Consider the following 8110-nt stretch of genomic DNA (forward strand, 5'->3'; position numbering starts at 1 on the left):
AGTTCATGAATAGTACAGTGTTTTTTCTTAACACAGCTGGTTTGATTGTATGGGCTATATGCTGTCAATTAGGCTCTTCAAAGCAATACAATACAAAGAAAACGAGTGCAAGATATACGATCTGGTAATTGCTACTTGAGGTAAATAAACACAAAATTGTCACTAAAAATAGATGCATATATATTAATTCAACAGACTTTAATTCTGTCAATAATCAATTCTTAAAATTGGTCCCCTACTTTTACTCAAAACAAATAAGCAACTGAAAAGAAACACTTTCTGTACTACTGCTGCAGTGCTCTACTTTTCTTTTCCTGGTTAAGATGATAATTTTTCTAGTGGTATAAGAGTGTCTCTTGTGGCAATTCCAGGTAATTATGACATAGTATGAGGGAAACTGGAAAATGCATGTAGAAATGACCATAAGGTTTAAAAATCACTGTTGAGAACAGAAGTCATAAGAAGGCTGACAGCCAGGATGTCTGTATTCCTTTGTCTCTCCTATCTTCTTTAGAGACAAAGAATTTAATAGTGAAGGCTTTTTAGTTAATTTACAGTCCTTTTCCTAGGGATGTCATCTGAGGGTACAGGCTCTGCCTGAACATATAAGTGGATGGATAGCTTTGCAGTTCAGCCACCATATGCTTACATGGGCATTTTGAAGGGAAGAAGAACAAAATGTGTGGGAAGGTGGTAGCTTGCAACATTCAGAAATCTATGCAGGTGCAGAAATCCACAAAATAAAACCTTCTTTGAGTAATGATGACTATACAGGCTTATGAGTTCTCTGAAGCAACCTATTGAAGCAACAGAGATATAAAAGAAGTGGGGAAAAATAAAAAGCAAGGCGACCACACTTGCAAACTTCTGGGCAGTGAGCAATCTCCCTCTCTGTAAGTGTCACTATCTGGCCCAATCATAACAATCTTACTTTTGTAAAGATCATCTTCTGAAACTTTATAAGTAAAACAGTTATTAAACTAAAATTGGTGTTTAACTGTAGAAATGAAAGACTATTTGCAGGTGTAGGGATTGAAAGGATTATAAACAGTCATCTGAACTGTCATTGCATTGCAATTGATCACAAACATCTAGCTTTCTTTGGCCCCTGATATGTTTTCTGATTCTGCAGTTTCCTTCTGCATTTTCTTTTGCTAATTCTAGTCTTTACTATGAAAGTGTTTGTTGCTGTTCTGAGCTGTGAAATCTATAATGAGATGAGACTAAAAATTATGTACACTTTATAAACATGAGAAAACAGCTGATAGCACATCCTGCTTGAGCACTATCTTCTCTGTCAAAAATCCATAATCTGCCTATAATCTGAATAGTATAAGTCCCTTTTAAAGGATGTTATCTGGCAAAGAAAAGAAACAACAAAACAAAACAGAAAACTGTACTTACTACAATATTTTGATGTGATGTAAAACTTAAAAGCAGAATATAAGAGCTTAGCCTTTTGAGTAATACATGTATATTCAGTATACTCAGAGATAATCTAACTTTTGAATGACTGCTTTCAAAAAGAGAAATGAAGCAATTTAAATGTAACTGAATGAACCTCAGGTGATGAAAGAGAATATACAAAAGCAAAAAGCAGTACAGGGATAATTTCAGCTAATAAAACTAAATTTTATACCAGCTATAAAGTAACCATTTCAGTGAATCAATATTAAGACCTAGTATTTGTGACAAGATAATAGTTAACATTTTCAAGTTAAAATGCTGTACGGAGAGTAACTGATGCTTGAAATAACATGAAAAGTGGGAAAACACATATTTTTGTGATTTTTAGGTTTTATAATCAGGGATACTAAGAGATACAGCAATGTGATTTGCCCAAAACCAAAAAACAGTCAGTGGTTGAATGAAGTCTAAAAATCAGGACTGCCTAATTTCTACTTTTGTATTCTTTCTCACAGACCTCTCCACTTATCTTTTAATGGAAAAGCTATTATAAAATATGAAAGTAGATAGTTTTTCTAACTATACCTTCAAATGATTCATCTCTGCATATTCCATGAAGTACAAACAGTTTAATTTGGAATGCTGGCCTCAGGGAATACCCAGAAAAGATCAGAAATAATCTGCCCCCTTTTTATCAGTTCTTATTAGTTAAATATTCATCTCACAAGTTTTCTTAGCTGCAACTTTTATTGCTATAGATGCTAAGTGGTATCAGTTGAATGCCTCTAATGATAACCATCATATATTTACTTTCAGTATAAGCAAGATACATGTTTCATCCAAAAATTCACCTGTTGCTGGACACAAAGTGTAGGCAATTTTTGTGATTCTACCTCAGTGTGACAGATTCATAATTGATCCTGTATCCATGCTTTTGAGACCTATAAGAATAGAGATCTATCTTCTGCATCAACCTTTGGAGTCACCAACTAAGTCCAAGACGATAAGGATTTCCAACCTGGAAATCCCTGTGAAGCCACTGAAGGCAAGCAGGGGTGCAAAAAGCAAAAGAAAGCTTTTACTTATGCACCCATCCTTTATAAAATAAAAAAAAAACTAGGCTCATCCATCCCACAGTCTATTTGGGAGTTATATAAGCAAGCTCTCCCTGGCAAATGGAAGAGTTAGTGGGCGCAAGCAAAAGAGGAATAAAAAGAGATCTGGTTGCAGCTGAGTATGATGAATTGCATCTAGCCTGAGCCAAGGAGTTGGGGACATGCATCTCGTTTGCCTGAAAGATATCTAGTCTGAGCCTGTAGATCAGGGTGCTGCCATAGTCAGTGGAAAAAGAAAGGCATCATGGAGAATGAACCATCACATCTTAAACTAGCTGCCTGTAGTCAATGAAAAGACTGTCCCACCATGGCTCAGCAGCCTCTCTAATCAATCAGCAGAAAGTGGCTGCCTATTAAACATTTGCATGTAGATCCAATGAACTCTTTGTTCATTTACCTTTTGGAGATATTTATACCATAAAGCAGATTCAGATTCAGAAGTCTAAAGAAAGCTTTATTACCATTCTTTGCAGACTGTAAGAAGTGCAATTCATATTTGACTGTTCTTTCAACACATTTAAAGATCATACTCTCTTTCTCACCTTTCACTTGGTCACTCTTGCAACAGTCAAGATGCCTTCAGAGTTCCTAAGTGCAAAGTGTTCTGTAGCTTCATTCACTGCTTCCTTTTGAAAACTCTTGAAATATTTTTCCTTCAAACATCAATAAAAAATGCTCACTCACTAGAAGAAGTTATGATGGTGTGTGTTTCTTGGACCGGAATTCAACTCTGTCCAGCTTCATTCAATCCACATAATTTCTAGAGGAAATCTGTTGTTATTATTATTTAAAAAAAAAAAAAGCATTGAAAAGATAAATAAATAAGTCTTCACTCTGTTTGAATTGCTGAATGATTATTCTTGTGGATTTTTTGTTCTGCATCTTAAGTGTCATTGCCAAAAAGGCACAAATTACATTATGAAATTGTTCATTCAGTGATCTCATCAGCTTAAGATTTTTCTATAAGCAATTTCTTAATGCTAGAGATTATGCTTTTTTTTTTTCCCCCTTTTCTCTCTCCTGTTTCTTCAGCTGGTTTGAAGGATAAACAGGTTTTAAAATGGAGTGTATTTTGAAAGCTGAGTTAGAAATTTGCATGTTTATTGGTTTTGTTATTGTATGTTCTTGGTTGCTTCCTCTTTTTCATTATAAATGAATAAGTTGTTCTTGTGTAGTAAACACTTTTTTGTATTTCTTTTGCTTGGCTAGCCTGGCTTTTGGTCTCACAGAAGAACTGGTAACCTCAGGTTCTTGTTCTTCCTATTGCTTTGGTCTTCAGTCTTCTAACCTATTGCACAGTGAGATTTTAGAAGTGCTGTTCAACATCTGTAAGAGATTTTTTTTCTTTCACTAAACTATTGAGGCTGAGTTATTATACTTCCCCTGCTCCCCTTTATCTGGTATTCATTTATATTTGATGGGAAAAGGTGGAAGGGATTATTTCATGTTTCACATACAGTGCTGGCAGTGGATTAAAAAAAAAAAGAGCAGGGGAAAAGAGCATCATGCAGTTCTGTGTTTCTGCTTACTTCCAAATTCACTTATTTCTTATTAAGAGGAAGAGTAGAAAGTGTCCATGGTAACAATGCTATCTCTATTTATAGAGGCTGCAGAGAGCACTTGGCCCTGAAAGATATGAATATTTTGGGAACAAGTTTTTTTTTTTCTTTAGGTTCATAATATTCCTAATGTCTTGTGACTCTGATAATCTTTTCTGACCCCAAAATTGAGAAACATCAGTATGGTTGGTGCAGGGATTGTTCCCTGAAGCACTGCTGTGAAGGAAGGTAGGGTTTCAAAATCTTTACCCTTCTGATCAATGTAAGCTTGGTAGGTGAGAGGAAATAACTGGCCTTGGCCCTGTTATTTATGGTCAGTATCCACAGATCTGACATCAAAAGCCTGTTATAACACCTGAGCATGGTGTTTGGCTACACTTGGGATTGAGAGTCTTTGCTCATCACTGCAAGGCATACAGTGGTGTAGTTACGTTCTTTTCTTGTAAGCATTTCTCTTACTGTGTGGTTGGAACTCTGTCTTGCATTCAAATTCCTTATGTGTGAACATGCACTGTCCCATGGTTGTGGTCTGAATGAGGTTTGTACTTACACTGACCTCTGTTTCTAGCTTTGCTGAATTTCTACATAAGCAGAGAAAAGTGACCCAATGTCCTTATCATGTTTGGGCTGCTGGTTAATCAACTCTCAGAATGTTTATCTCAATCATATTCTCAGCTGAGAATATATAAAATCTTGCATGCGCAATATCTAATTCCAAGGAAGAAGGCACAAAAGTGTTAGAGCCTGAGATGATTTGTTCCTATAACATTGTGCATGAAAATAGATACAAGGAATGAGTATTCTGGAAAGTGCTTAGGTGATCTTCCCCAGTCCACACTGCATTGAGAAAATCTTGAATGGCCACAAAAGTATTTTCTCCACTTGGAGGTTTTCTTCTAAACGGTCAGGTATGACTCTTACCTCAAAACTTCCATATCTTTTGTTGAGATGAGTGATTTTTTTTCTCCCTATGGAAAGTGAAGGCATCTAGAGACTCCAGAGTTAAATAACACTAATCTTATGAGTTAGAACAGTTGAAGGGAAATAAAGGTTATGCTGCTTGATTCTCTACTGAAAAGTTTTCTGAAAATAAATATCCATGACCATTTAACTTCAATTGAAATACCAACCATTTAAGAGAACATATCTAGATTACATGAGTGTGTATAGACAGTGAATGGAGAATAACATTTCAAATTCAAACTGCAGGGGAAATTGAGTAGGCAGAACATTATTGCCTGGATTAGAATTTGTTTCTGTTATCAGTTATTAGCTTTAAATACTACAAGTTTTGTATGCATACACATTGAAACTCACGTGGAAAATATTGAGGCATTTCCTTCATCTTTTAGTAACAAAATAATGTATTTTTTTCCAAGTTATGGCTCTCTGTATAAACAGACACAAGGCTTCCTTAATAATTCCATTTCCATTCAGACAGGTTGAGTAATTCTGCAAGCAAAATAAACATGGTGAAACCATTGAAAATTTGCTCATAGCAGCAGAGAAATTAATAGAGGGGAAAGTGGAGTGTAGATATCTTTTTAAGAGATCCAAGAATGAACCAAGAGAATAAGCACATTTGCTATTGTTTGTAGACTTTCTTACAATACATCACATTCAACCCTCACAGACGTGCAAAAAAAAAACCCTCCAAAAAATGTTAAAAAAGCCGTTAAGGTAAAACATTTATCATACCATTTCATTCTCACCATAGGAAATCTTTATATGCACCTCTGGTCTCATATTGTTATCAGTATTATTCCTTTGTTTATGTATGACATATTTTTAGGCTTTTGGGGTGATTTTTTAATTCATATTTTGGAATTTATGTTATATGGCTTAGAGTAGTGTCATTCTGAGTTTCTTTGCTCGTTATTCTGTGAAAGAATCCTGGAAGAGCAGTATATCTCTTGCTTAGTATTTGTTATGCCTAAAAAATAAATTATGACAGTTATTGAATTATTTAAACTGTGACATTTTCAGAAACTGAATCTGATTCTCTCCAACATTAAGAAACTTTGCCCAGGAACCTCAAAGGAATTTAGACAACAGACTTTCAGTTTAACTGATGAAGCTGACTAGAAGTTTTTAGCTACCTTATTTATGAGCAATTGATTCACAGTCTTCATTTTAGAATGTGTAATATATTAATCAGAAGTATGTAGTAAATATGTGCTGTAGTGTTTTAAATTCCTCTCAGTTTCAGTTGCAGACTGTCTTCATTCCCAATTACATGCTCTAATTCCAGAATGCAAATGTTTTTCTATTTTTGAGGTACTTGGCTGTCTATGCAACAAAAATGGGGAAGTTGGAATTATAAATAATATAGTCTTATAATTTTTATAAATAAAGTAATCTTATAACTTTTAAAACTTTGTAGTTTTTCTCAAATTCATGTAAAATTTGTCAAATTGTTTTGTTTCTCTGAAATGACATCATAGTTAGAAATTCCCACAAATTATTCTTGAGTGGCTGTTTAGAATAGGAAATGTTTCCTTCAAATCAAACACAGCACTTTGGTCACAAAGAGAGTGAATTGGCTGGCTAGCAGTAATAATCAGGTTTCAGAACTATTACTTAATTGAAAAGTATAGGAGTCTGCAAATCTCTGCTCAATAATGTTGCTTCTGAGGAACGTGGATTAAGTTGTATTTCAGACAATTTTCCACATATTAGCACTATTCTAATAATAGTAAAGCTGAAGGATTGTGGAGTTCAGTGTGGGCTGTGAAAAGTACCCAGGATACTGCAAACTTCTAGATGTACTGATTTCTATGGACTGTATCATCCATTGCTGCTGGTACTCATGCTTCTGTTTTTAAGTCCAGTTTATTCAAAACTAATATGTCTGTACAAGCTTCACTTTGTTCTATAAGTTATAGTATTGATTTATATAGGCAGAAAAAAATGAACTTGCAGACCAATCTTGGTGCCTCATTGCATGAAGTCCTTGATGTCTCCTTCCAGCTCTTGTTGTGAAGAAATATATTTCTTTTAAATAATATATTGGTTGCAGCAGTAGTTGAAAAATTTTGTATGTTTGTGTTAGACTCAAGCAGCACAACCCTGTAGCTGACAAAATCAGTGAGGATCAGTTGTCTTCAACAGTATTTTTTTCAGATGATAACTGTCTCTAGTCTTCAGTATACCTCGTATCCTTGCTAATTTACAGATATTTTTCTATCCAAACTTTCTCTTCCTCTGCTTGTTATTGTTATTAAGGAAACAGCTGCTTACACAGAACAGCTTCACAACTTTGGTAAAAGAACAGTAATGATCCGACCTGTCTGTGCCATATATAAGGCACTGCAGAATCATTGTGTTGTACATAATGACTACAGCTGAACTTACTAGTAACTAACTGCTCACTGACTAACTCTTCCAGCATGTACAAATTATTAGAGAGAAGACATTTTTCTAATTTTATTAGCCAAAAAGACAGGGTGAAAATTTAATCTTTACAATAAAACATAAATATTAATCATTTTATGAATCACAGAATAGCTTAGGTAGGAGAGGACCTTAAGAGTAATCTGGTTCCAACCCTCTGCCATGGGCTGGTTGCCACCCACCAGCTCAGGTTGCCCAGGGCCCCATCAAACCTGGCCTTGAGCACCTCCAGGGAAGGGGCACTACAGCTCTCTGGGCAGCTGTGCCAGGGCTTCACCACCCTCTGAGTAAAAAATTTTTCTCACATCTCATCTAAATCTTCCCTCTTTTAGTTTAAAGCCATTACCCCTTGTCCTATCACTATCAAACCATGTAAAATGTCAGTCCCCCTCCTGTAAACTCCTCTCTAGTGCTGGAAGGCCACAATGAGGTCTCCCCAGAGCCTTCTCTTCTTCAAGCTAAACAAGTCCAATTCCCTCAGCCTTTCTTCATAAGAGAGGTGCTTCAGCTCTCTGAACATGCCACTGAAATCAAAATTATATTTGCAAATAAAGGATTCACGTACATTATGTAGTCTCTGTCCCACAACTTCAATTGTGAAAAGTAACCTTTAGAAGCAGGAAAATAACTCACTCT

Source organism: Phasianus colchicus, chromosome 7, assembly GCF_987193195.1.
Source record: "Phasianus colchicus chromosome 7, bPhaCol1.hap1.1, whole genome shotgun sequence".
In the NCBI taxonomy this organism is placed as follows: Eukaryota; Metazoa; Chordata; class Aves; order Galliformes; family Phasianidae; genus Phasianus; species Phasianus colchicus.